The sequence below is a fragment of the Giraffa tippelskirchi genome, chromosome 8 (assembly GCF_054371585.1).
Source record: "Giraffa tippelskirchi isolate mGirTip1 chromosome 8, T2T-mGirTip1v1.2.pri, whole genome shotgun sequence".
Lineage (NCBI taxonomy): Eukaryota > Metazoa > Chordata > Mammalia > Artiodactyla > Giraffidae > Giraffa > Giraffa tippelskirchi.
Window position 1 is genome coordinate 28,078,880 of NC_137282.1, and position 13,069 is coordinate 28,091,948.

Sequence of the window (13,069 nt, forward strand, 5' to 3'; positions counted from 1 at the left end):
GAACACCCAGGATTGATCTCCTTTAGGATGGACTGGTTGGATCTCCTTGCAGTCCAAGGGACTCTCAAGAGTCTTCTCCAACACCACAGTTCAAAAGCATCAATTCTTCGGCGCTCAGCTTTCTTCACCGTCCAACTCTCACATCCATACATGACCACTGGAAAAACCATAGCCTTGACTAGATGGACCTTTGTTGGCAGAGTAATGTCTCTGCTTTTCAATATGCTACCTAGGTTGGTCATAACCTTCCTTCCAAGGAGTAAGCGTCTTTTAATTTCATGGCTGCAATCACCATCAGCAGTGATTTTGGAGCGCAAAAAAATAAAGTCTGACACTGTTTCCACTGTTTCCCCATCTATTTCCCATGAAGTGATGGGACCAGATGCCATGATCTTAGTTTTCCGAACGTTGAGCTTTTACTAGTAAATTCTTAATTTCCTTCCTCTCTGATTTTTATGTAAGAACACTCTTCTTAAACATAAGCACAGTCAAGTGTTAAATGTACCAAGCTCTAATAGTCCATAAAAAATACAAAAACAAGGAATGGAATTGTTTTGGGGGACAGCATAAAAGTCCCACTCATTGAATGATTGTCATAATTATAGTAAATATAACTTTATCTGAATAGTAGGATATAAAGAGTGAAATTCTAAATACCAATCTTATGGATCTTTTAACATTTCTGGCATCATTGATCTTTAGTCATCTAATCAGTAATCATTTATTAAGAGGCTACTTGGTAGTCTGTTCTGGCCTCTGTGACAGTCCCTGAGACTAGCCATCCCCCCTCCCCACCCCCCATCCCTGTGCAGAAGGAGATAGTTATTGAAAGGTAACTGGCCAAATAGTCATGTAATTAAAACTGTAATAAGAGCCATGAAAGAAAGGTAAAGGAGGTTAGAAGAGCAGAATTCACAATTTTGAGGACCAAGAGTCAAGGACAAAAGGACAGCTAGATTTGGAATTTAGTGAAATTATTAGGAAAGCGAGTCACTTGGGGTAGCAACCAGAAGAAGCATTTCCTGTGCTGAGAATGATGGTCCCTTTTACCAATTACTGAGGATAAAGAATGAAGAGAGATGGACACGATTCCTCCAAAAATAGATACATCAGGTATCACTGTGAACATCCACCCTCTAGATACAAGTGAGTACATGTGATGGACTTTTTCTCCTGTGGAAAATATCTTTAGAATGATAGCTAGCTATGCTAGTATGTATATACATATATATATATATATATATATAGAGAGAGAGAGAGAGAGAGAGAGAGATATTTACACACACACTAATTTATATGTTTGCGTATATATACACACAAACTAATTTATATATATATTATATCCTAGCTTATATATATAAATTATCCACGGATTATATAGTGTTATGTTTGCTCCTACTTAAATATTGAAGGAGTATGATTTCTGAAATGATTTATGAAAGGTGAATGTGACTTTGAGAAAAACTTATTTGAGCTTTGAGTAGGATTTTCAAGATAAACATCCAAGGAAATATCTAACAAGAGGGATATTGAAACACAATTTCTCAATGAATAAAGACCTTACTGATTGCAGCTATGAATTCAAGTATTTTGACATATGTTCAGGTGTTTGTTTTGAGACATGTAAGGAGTTAAAAGTGAAAGAAAATGTTTAAAGTTCTCTTCCTCACTTTGAACTACATTTCAAAGAAATACATAATTTCAAAGTAAAACATATTTCCTCCATAGACCAACACAAATATGTGTACGAATGTGAATTAAATCTCATAGTTGGGTTATATCTGTTGATTTTTATTATGTATCTGAAATGGCAACTATTTAAAATAAAATATTTTCTGCTTTAATAATATTATTCAGAGTAGTACTGATAACAATATTTCTTCTGCTTCTTATACCCTTATTCACATTTTCCAAAATCAGCAACGAGACTAATTTATTTTAAGAATTCCAAGGTTTTCAAACAAAAACACCTGCATGCAACTAAAAAAAGAGAGAGAGAGAGAAACATGGTTTTTAATGCACTATTTATTTTAGGTATTTACTATGCTCAGTTGTGTCCAACTCTTTGCCACCCCATGGACTCTAACCCTCCAGGCTCCTCTGTTCATGGAACTTTCCAGGCAAGAAGACTGAAGTGGGTTGCCTTTTCCTCCTCCAGGGGATCTTTCTGACCCAGGGATCAAACCCACATCTCCTGCATCTCCTGTATTGCAGGCAGATTTTTACCACTGAGCCACCAGGGAATTTTCATAAACTTATATTTGTAAAAGGTAGCTGAGCACATTTATAACATTTCTTTTCCAGGGATCAGTATTGCTCTAGAAACTGCTGTTTGAAATCACAAAGTGGGTATCTGTGTAGGTATGTTTTAACTTTTCAGATTATTCCTTCCTCATGCTTCCATGAACAGTAGCAAAAAGGAATCAGAGAGAGCGATAAACAATGAACCTCCAGTTCAAAGAGTATTAAACAAAGCACTTTCAATTCAATGAGTATTGTATTCCTAGTATAACTCTTGAACCCAAGAACTGGGAAATCTGGGCATTCATGGGCAATAGAAATATGTTGAAAAAAGAAGAATCAGAATATTTGCTGGAGTCCCTAAACTGTGCTATTTCCACTTCCAGTGGAAAACAGAAATTTGCCTCATAGGAATATGAAAGTGCTGTGGCATAGAGTATATTATAGAAGTTGAAGATTTGACCTTAAGTGATTACTGAAGCTGACTTAGAATATTGTCCATGGGATTTCCCAGGCAAGAATACTGGACTGGGCTGCCATTTCCTTCTCCATGTTCTCTTTACTCACTGTCATTAAATCTGTCCTATCCTATAGTCATGTAGCTCAGCCCTTAGAAAAAGACATCCCTCTTCCCTTCCAATACACACACACACACACACACACACACACACACACACAGAAATCTTATTCGATTTCTAAATATATCAAATGGAAAACCTTACCCTCATCTATGAACCTGACAATGCTTGGTATTATGAGAATTACTAAGAAAAAAAGCAATCAACTCTTCAATGCTGTTCCTTGAAAGGTGCTTTCCTTACATTAGGCATAAATAAGTTTTAACTCCTCCTTCATCTCTTAACCAAGAAACCGTTCTTTCCTCTGGCATTTGGTACACCACAGGACATGTTTCATTTCTAGACTTAGAAAGAATGAGCTCCTTGTCTCTCTAGAGATATTAATAGCACCGTCATTCACTCAGACGGATGCAATCAGAGCACCTTCTAAGAGCAAAGCGCTGCTCTGAGTTCTTGGGACACATCAGGGAACAACACTGATCAAAATTTGTACCCCCAAAGAGCTTACATTCCCATGAAAAGAAACAAACAATAGAAGAGAAACATAATAAGTAATTACGAAGTAGGTGAGAAAGTAACAGAGTGCTTTTAAAATACAACAGGGTAAGGAAGATGTGGAGAACGTGTTGCAGACAGTGCGGCTTAGAGTTTTAAATGGTGAGCAAAGAACATGAAGGAGGTGAGGAGTTGTCCACATGGATCTCTGGGGGAACCATCGTCTAAGCAGAAGGAAGTGCCCCCGCAATGCCCCCAAGGAGCCAAGGCTTCCCTGTTCGAGGTACAGCAAGGAGGCTGACCCAGTTGCAGCCAAGAGAGAGGAGAGAGCAACTGGAAGATGAGATCAGAGAGGCACTTACACTATAAAAGGCACTTAACACTTACACTCTGGCTGCTGCATTGAGAGAAATTGGCAAGAAGGGAAGGGTGGAAGCCAGGGAACTAAGCAGGAAGCTAGTGCAATCACCAAGTGAGAAAGGATGATGGCTTTGGACAGGGTGGGAATGGAAGAGGTGACAAGAAGTGACTGGTTCTCCACAGGTATCTAGATCCCTGGGACATTCCAAGATTGAGAGGGCAGGAGGAAGAGGAGAAACCCATCAATGAACCTGAGAAGACGTATCTAGAGAGACAGGAGGAAAAGCAAGACGGTGCCGTGTGCTGGAAGCCAAGAGAGGAAATTGTATCAGAGGAGGAGGCACGATCAAGTAAGATGACACTGAGACTTGGCTAGTGAATTTCACAAATTGGAGATGATTAGTGACCCTGGCAAGAGCAGTTTGGTGGAGTGGGATAATTCTGGAAGGTCTTTGGCATGATATTTAACTTTAAAAAAACTGAAGTGTTTTTGTTGGTGGGTAATAGCTTTTTTGATTGATTTAAACTTCCACATTATTTTTACTCCACATGCCCAGTAGTCACAGATTCCAAAGCCACTGGACCACTTGAGCACATAGTGCCATTGTTTAATGAAATGTGTGTCTTCAGGTTGGTAAACCTCACCACGTGACTTGGAGTGCTTCCTGCAGATGCACTTTCTGACTGCTGAGTGTTTACATGGGCCATGGTGATACCCAAAATAAAAATGCTTTTATACGTATATATTACTTCACTGAATTATGTAAACTCGGTATTGATAAACATATTTACTCCAAAAAAATGAGGTATAACACAAGCAAATTCATGCAGATTTACTGGCAATCTGTGAATTGTTGTTTAGGACCTGAGAGTTTCTGCACCACCAGACTTACTAATTGTGTAAAGAATTACATGATATTCTGGTCATCAGCTTCCATGTTAACAATCTATAGTAGTTTCCAGTTATTACACTCAATCACATGAGTGAATCAGTCAATTTGTACAAGCTGTCTTGCAAATAACTCCTATAATAAGAGTAAAATAAGAAAACCACCATTATGGAAATCACTTTCAAATACCTAAGCCTGAATTTTACCATCTCATTGTGTAGATCTTACTGGAGAGAAAGCAGATGCTTTAGGGACTTGAAATAGCTGAACTAATTTACGCTCTCATCTGTGTGATGTGTTATACAATACAGTCCTATACCAAACAGGTTTCTCTTTGCTAGACTTTTATTGTGCTTCTGTGTTTGATTAAGTTATCTTGAAAAAGGTAAACATAGTGTTTTAATTTCTAAGGACTCAGAATAACCATTAAAATAGAATTGTGATGTTGCATTGTAGCAAATGACACTGAAGATAAATGGAATTTTCCTATCTTGAAATTATGTTATAACAGCATTAGTTTCTGAAGTCTTTAAAATATCAGGTTAACAATGTGAGGGAAATTAACAAAAAAATCTCTAAAAGCTCAAATGTACAGTTAAAGACTAAAACTTGATATGAAACTTAGTTGTGTGTTTTTCCTACCCAGAAATCAAAATTTGATTAGCAGCAAGGGTATTTTGCTCTTCAAATTTCAATATGGGGCTTCCCCGGTAGCTTGGCTGATGAAGAATGTGCTTGCAATGGAGGAGACCCTGGTTTGATTCCTGGGTCGGGAAGATCTGCTGGAGAAGGGAACAGTTACCCACTCCAGTATTCTGGCCTGGAGAATTCCATGGACTGAATAGACTGTATATAGTCCATGGGGTCTCAAAGAGTTGGACATGACTGAGCAACTTTCACTTTCAAGAGTATTTTGCCCTGCTCTTCCTCCTTCACTTAGATGAATTTCCTGTCTTATTGCTGAGGCTACTTATGAAATGATAACATAATCAATAGTTTGTTTCATGTTTCTTGAAGGGGCTTTGCAAACTGTAAATATCTTAGAAGCCACTGAAGTCCAGAGGAATGAACCAAACCTGACAATATCTGAAAGTCTTCTAGTAGAAGATCAGGTGCCCTGAGCAGTGCACCTCCTGTTTTTCACCTCATGCAGTTCAATAAGGAAATCATCCCAAAGTGGAGAAATGGAAAGCCTTTTCAGGACCCAGGCCTAGATATTACTGTATTACCTAACAGCACATGTAGTAGATAAATTTTTGTAGGTTGACCACATGTAATTAGAGTTATATAGAGTTCAGGCCACATTCAATGATGAGTAGAACTTGAGTTTCTGTATGGCTTAAATATATACACACACACACACACACACACACACACACACACACACACTGATATTTACTGCAGATCTATTTTCTAACGTTTGAAGTTAAACTTGATCTTTTAATACATGTAACTGGGTATGAAATCAGGATCTGTGAGATAAACAAATGAAAGATTTTTACCTCAGTGAGCCATTGATGGTATGTTCTATGCAGTGATGTTTGAGGGGTGATAAGGTCCACATGAGACCTTTAGCCATTGTGATCCAAGTTAATGAATGCTTTAGCCCCTCTTGGTAGTTAAATCCAGTTTTTAAGACTTGGTGCTATTTCCAAACTCTATGACAATTTTCATTGTTTTATCTCCTCTGCTAATGTCTGCCAGTTAAAATCTTGCCTGGAAAATTCCATGGACAGAGGAACCTAGCAAGCTGAAGTCCATGGGGTTGCAAAAGAGTCAGGTGTGACTTAGCAACTGAAAAACAACAACAATGACAAATGAATGGCAGAATCTACAGTCACATTCCAGATGACAGTGACTCTTCCCCATGTTAAGACAAAGGTGCAGGGGACACTAATCAAATCTTTCCCTGAACTGGACAGGACTGCTATTGGAAGCAAGACTGTCAATCCCAGGAGGAAAAGAGCATGATTGCTCAGAAGATCCAGAGAGGGCAATGGCACCCCACTCCAGTACTCTTGCCTGGCAAATCCCATGGACGGAGGAGCCTGGTAGGCCGCAGTCCATGGGGTCTCAAAGAGTCATACACGACTGAGCGACTTCACTTTCATGCATTGGAGAAGGAAATGGCAGCCCATTCCAGTGTTCTTGCCTGGAGAATCCCAGGGATGGCGGAGCCTGGTGGGCTGCCATCTGTGGGGTTGCACAGATTTGGACACGACTGAAGCGACTTAGCAGCAGCAGCAGCTCAGAAGATCGAGAGTGTAGTCTGGGCATGATAACTGACCAGGTCTGTTCCTAAATGACTGGGTGGAACAGATACCTCCCCTTCCCACTCTCACTCCCACCCTCCACTGACCTGCACTGGATATTTAATCTCCTTGTGTTAAGCCACTAAAACTTAGGGCTTGTCAGTTATAGACACTGGCCAACCTTACACAGTTGGTGAAACTATATAGCTACATGAATCCATAGTGAAATATGCCAACATAGCCTAAAAGACTTTATGATTACATATGAAGATATATTTCTGAATTTTTGTATTATTAAAAGATACATGAATAATTTCAGAAACTCAAATCCAATGGTACCATGATTTTAAAAGAATTTTAAAAAAATCATTGACTTTAACTTTTTAATTTCATTTGAAAGTGTGTGTTTTGGACAATGCTCATTAAATATTTCTGCTTTCTAGGAGGATAAGAGTTATTCTAACACAAGGAAAAATCCATAAGATATTAATTTTTTAATACCCCCAAATGAAGTTGTTATCCTTTCTACTTTATCTGAAAGGAGTATTTTTATGAATAATCTTTAAAAACAGATTTGAACCTGTGAAGTTCCAAATTAGTACCCAAACTAAAATTTTCCAGACTAGACTTTTAGGAGACATATTTTACCTTGAACTCCTCAATGTATTAAAATAAGTTAAACAAAGGGAATTTAAGATTTTCTTACAATAATGTAGTAGATCTTATTGAATCTTTATACAACTTATAGTTCCCCTGATATGTTTTTTACCAAAACTTATTTTTAAAAAAAGACTTCCAGACAGTTTTTCATCATCATTAAATGACTTAGGAAAATGAATGATAGTGCTGGTGTTTAAATGGCCATGGTTCTATATCCACTCCCCTAAAACCTTACTTTGGTATTCGTGGGTTGGTGTCCTACAAAGCATAGTGGATACAGAGTTAAAATTCATTCATTAAGTCTAATTAGAATCAAATATTTATTATGCACCAGTAGCTACACTGAGTGTATTTCCTAGGATGGAAATTGTTTGTGGCTAATGTGCTGTAGAACCCATAAAGTATTAATGGCTGTGTTAACTGGTTCTGGGATTGGGTCCCCCTTTGAGGAATGTCTTTCATCTCAGTAGCTGCTTTATATAATTTGGCTGGAGTTTCCCCTACTAGTCTAAATGTAGCATATTAATGCCAATTTAAAGATCAAATATTATGAATAACAGACATGTATTTTGTCTAATAAATATACATTAATTAACCTCAAAAGGGATACAGATTCTTCAGGATATACATTTTTTCATAACTAAATGGGTCAGAATTCATTAGCAGTTTGGAAAGACAAATATAAAGTCGGACCAGTAGCTGAGTTTAATTAAGTTGTCACTTCTTTCAATTTTTTTCTTTAAGGCAATTTTCTACTCATTACATCTGAATTCTTTCTGTAAAGGACTAAGCACAGAATATCATTGCTTTCCATTGGCATGATTTTGATGGAAATATTTTCAGTTTATTCTTTTAAAAGGGTGATGAAACTGAATATATTCTTTTAAAAGTCTCGCAGTAAATGTATAAAAGTCTAACCACAATGAATTGTTGCTTAGATTATTTTCAAATATGTGATTTCAGGTGTGTGGGTTCTGAATACAGATGCTGTCTATATTCTTGACATTTTCCAGTGGGAAAGAGACAGTATTGCTGGGATGATGAGGAAATTTAGCACCCTGGTTTGATGATAATGAAATCAAGCTGGATTTTATAACTTGTACATATGTGATACACATAGTTGACCCTTAGAATGATGCTTTGTATCATCATTTTCTTTTTTTTTTTTTTAAAAACAAGGAATTTATTTTAAAAACAAGCACTAATTTCTTATATTCATTTGTTCATTCCATCATTTTCATTTACACATGGGGAAGAGCTTCAGAAGTGTTAACTTTCTCAAAGTCCCTGGGCTAGTGAGTTACAGAGCCAGGATTTGAACCTGGTTTGTGTCATATTTCAGCACCCAGATCAGCCCACAACAGCAGGGACTCTCTCTATATTAGTAGATAGGTAAAAGGAGGTATTTGCAAGTAGCCATATAATTGGTTACATTTGAACAGCTTGCTATTTCCCCAGTGAATACATTTAGCAACCAGCCCCACCAGACAGAAAATTAAGCCATAGCACCCAGTTAGGGCTGCAGGTGAGCAGCAGTTCCCCAAAGAACAGTTTCTAATTTTTGGTTTATAAGGAGTTTAATGGGCATACACTCAGTAGGCATGCAGTTTCTTTTTTGAGTTGCATCAAAGGCTCTGATCTCCATTTTTGTATTTGTCTACCCGGGCAACAGAAAGTCCCCTATTAGATCTCTAAACTCCTGGCAAACGAGTCCACTCTGGCCCATTCTGCTTTGGCCTCTGCAACGTCTCCAAAATTATTTCCTCATCCGTCAGCACATACATTAACTAACTCATCTGTATAGTTTCTTCCTACCTAAAATTTCGCTGGCCTAAAAGTCCATTTACTCTGAGGTTATACAGTTTCACGCATTTGTCTCTGTAATTCTTGCCCCAAATGGCCAGGAATCAGAGGTCCACATGTTAATTAGTTGGTGTCTAATTAGCTCTGATATCCAATCCCACTAAGATTTCAGGTGAAAAAAAAAATTTTTTTTTTTCTTTCTTGCTGTTACTTAAGACAACATGAAGACAACATGTCTCTGTCTCCCTCAAGGCTTGATCTTGGTGAGCTATCAACAAGGCAGGAAACTCAAAGTAATTAAATCTCCTCTGACAGTCTCTGCTGTTCCCAGGGGTGGCTCAGAGCAGGGCCAGTTCCTGGGCACTGTTTGCTCTTGGCAACACCATGCCATCTTGCCTCCTGACTGTGGTGCTACGGTCACTCCCATAAGGCACTGGTTTTTGCAACAGTGACTTACATTGTTTCAGTGTTCCTCTCCTTCCCAGATGGTCAGAAGCAACTTCTGCTTCCAGGGAGGCTGGACACTTCAGTGTCCTCAGCACCACCACGAGGCTGACTAATGCAGTGGTGGCTGATTCCTACTGGTAGCTGTGGAATTCCACGGCTTTATCAAGGACCAGTTTTTATTAAAAGAGCCTTACTCAAAGTTTCCTAAATATGCATTAAAAAAAAAATAATAAACATAACCATAGCAAGCAGAGCTGGATTTCCAAACATCTTTTTGGTCTTTGTCTGCTCCCCTCTGAGAAAATAACACCATCTTAGCTTAGAATTCTCTCTCATTCTTCCTCAGGTTCTGTTCCAAGGGGTGGAGCCCCTCATTTTTGCAGGTGGAAAGGTGCTGCTTCCTGTAGTGGAGCATTGGAGCTCATCAATAAATTAGGCTCCAGAAACAGCCCAAGGAAATCCTATAGTTGCCAAAGGTAAAAGGTGAACTGGCTCTAATAATAAGCCAGGTTTGGCTATCATTTTTCAATATGTTACTTGGATTACAAAAAAAAGAAAAACACAAAAAACTGATGAATCAACTCAGTAACAAAATCGAATAGCGTCAGAGATTACTTTGAGGTGGTGAACAAATCAACTTTATGCTTCAAATGTCACTAATATCAAAACTACAGACACAAAACCCATGATAAATCTCTCCCATCCATTATTAGCTCCTTAAGATTGCCCCAGGCCCTCCCTTGATACCTTGGACTGGCCATGGAGGTGAAAGAAAGTGCTAGTTGCTCAGTTGTGTCTGACTCTATGCGACCCCATGGACTGTAGGGTCCATGCGATTTCCGAGGCAAGAACACTGGAGTGGGTAGCTGTTTGCTTCTCTGGGGAATTGTCTCAACCCAGAGATTGAACCCGGGTCCCCTGCATTGCAGGAAGACTCTTTACCATCTGAGCCACCTGGGAAGCCCACCAGGGAAGGCTGTGGAGGGTGTTCTTGCTTTAATGTGTAAGGAGATGATACACCCCTTAGAGGGTTTCAGCACTCTGCTCCCCATTTCCCTTTACCTCAAACCCCAGAAGCAGATGTCTATAACAGAGGGGTAAGACTGATGGACACATCCTGAAATTATGTTGAAGAACCAACTGCATGAATCAAAGGCAGCATGATTAAAAAGAGCTTCCATGAATGACTAAGCATCCTCAGAAGGGATTCGTGGAGGATTCGTATGAGGTCCAGAAAGCCTAGCCTGTCATTCTCAGTCACCCTACTTCACACCCTGACGTCCTGGGCCTCAGTTCGCTTCCTTAGAGCCCAGTCATCATGGATGAGGCCAAGGCCACAGGCCTGGATATTGTAGTGTGTGCTGTGCTTAGTCACTCAGTCATGTCTGACTCTTTGTGACCCCATGGACTGTAGCCCACCAGGTTCCTCTGTCCATGGGATTTTCCAGGCAGGAATACTGGAGTGGGTTACCATTTCCTACTCCAGGGGATCTTCCCGACCCTTGTCTCCTGCATCTCCTGCATTGCAGGCAAATTCTTTACCCGCTGAGCCATTGGTGAAGCCCATCGGATGTTGTAGGGTTAACACTAATTTCCCAGTTACACAGTACCACCGAGAACAGCCCTCTCTGCCTCAGAGCAGACCACCCCAGAATTCACAAAACGTGCCTTGAATGGAAGACAGCTTTGTAACCAGCTCTTATAGCATCCTAGACCAAACCTGAGGAGACATGTAAGAATCCCAGGTCCAGGAAGTTGCAGAGACCACATCTTCCTCCTCCAGACAGGGAGCAGTGCGTGCTGGGAGAGGACAAGGGGATGCCATTGCCCTGATCACCTCTGAGTCTAACTCACCATCTGGGGCCCAGAAAGGGACCAGTGATGGCACAGCCTGCTACCTCTGGCTGTCCCCGAGAGAGGACAGAATGCTTTTGATGCTGCGGGGCTCTTATCGAGAGAGGTCAGGCAATCCTGAACACAGAGCCCATTAACTACCAGCCTCCAGGCCTCTCTGATCACACAGATCATCGAAAGCCTGTCTGTGCTCACAGCCAGACATATGCAATAAGTTCAAATTACTGCATCAGGGAAAAAGTGCATCCCTGACTTACCGTTTAAAGCCTACAGGCTGCAACTAGTTTAGGAGACAGTCTGGTTGATGAGGAAAGAAAAATCTCCCCACACAGGGACATTTTACCAGGCATTCCTAACTGTGCATCAGTCTAGGATGAACTCAGCTTGTCACAGCTTGTCATGGTTGGTCCCGGCCTTCAAACACAGCCTCCATTCTCACTTAAGTAACTCGGATGAGGTAAAAGAGACCATGTGGATCCATAGAAATCCATCACATTCCTCAAAAACAACCCCCTAAAACCTGCCTCATGGTGATGTCAGTGGAAGACTTTTCAGAAACAACAAAATGTGTTTGAAATTGTCACCAGGGGAATCATCTTTCTGTAACCTTTCAAGTCACTTAAGTGTAGAGAAAACAGTCTCGCCTATAAATCTTACCTAAAGGCGACCCTGATGAAAAGTCAGTTGCTGTTTCTCCCCCAAGTGTCTGTCATTCTGTTCTTCCTTCTGTGATTTCTCCCTCTGCTATCTTTTCCATAGCTTATAATATAGAAAGATAGGGTTGAGGTCTTGCCCATGAGTGGAGACATTGATCATAAAAATATGATCAAGAAGACTTATTTGGGACAGCTGGGGCCGTCCCACTTTTCAGGGAGGCCAAAATGGCAGAGTCATAGCCAGGGAACAGAAACTCAAGAGATCAATGAAACAGGCTTTCATCATAGGCACCTAAGCTGGTATCTTCAAAGTGTGTGTGGGTGGTGGGTGGTGGCAGTAGTATATGTTTAAAAATAAAAATGTACCATCTAAAGAGAACCAGAAAGAGAAATGCTGTTTGTCTGTTGCTACTTTGTTCTTTATCTATGAAAATAATATTTACATTTAAATTCTCATCAAGTATTCAGCTCGTATTCTACTAAATATCATAGAGTATACTCTAGGTAGGTTAATACACTGATCAACCGGTACAAGATACTGGATTCCATATTCACCAAGTATTCTTGGGAGCCTTGGAAAAGGCTTTATGGAACTACTATGCTCCCAAATCCCACAGGAATGCAGGAACCTATAGGATAGGGTATTTGTTTTGAAATCACTGGCACAGACATGATCATAGTGTAACTATATAGTTATAATAGCATCCAGCCATGTGAACTTATAGGAAGAGAAAGTGGGAGACAGAAAAATAAAACAAAAAGGAGAAGGCGAGGAGGAACAGGAGGAAGAGAGGAAGAGGAAGAAGAATTAGGAGAGGGAAGAGAAATAATAC

General features: G+C 39.8%; 1 protein-coding gene and 1 long non-coding RNA gene across 5 annotated transcripts in view; one reads left to right on the top strand and one right to left on the bottom strand.

The window, feature by feature from the left end:
- Positions 1-13,069, top strand: part of SORBS2 (sorbin and SH3 domain containing 2) — a 205,671-nt gene that overhangs the window by 40,588 nt on the left and 152,014 nt on the right. The window contains exon 1 of one of the 4 annotated variants that reach the window (XM_081521697.1): positions 10,079-10,202. The exons of the other annotated variants lie outside the window; for them this stretch is intronic. The gene's annotated coding sequence lies outside the window, so the exon portion shown is untranslated. Of the gene's footprint in view, positions 1-10,078; positions 10,203-13,069 lie in introns of those variants that run through there. 4 annotated transcript variants of the gene reach the window in all.
- Positions 1-13,069, bottom strand: part of LOC145518111 (uncharacterized) — a 194,789-nt gene that overhangs the window by 2,984 nt on the left and 178,736 nt on the right. The gene's annotated exons all lie outside the window — the stretch shown is intronic.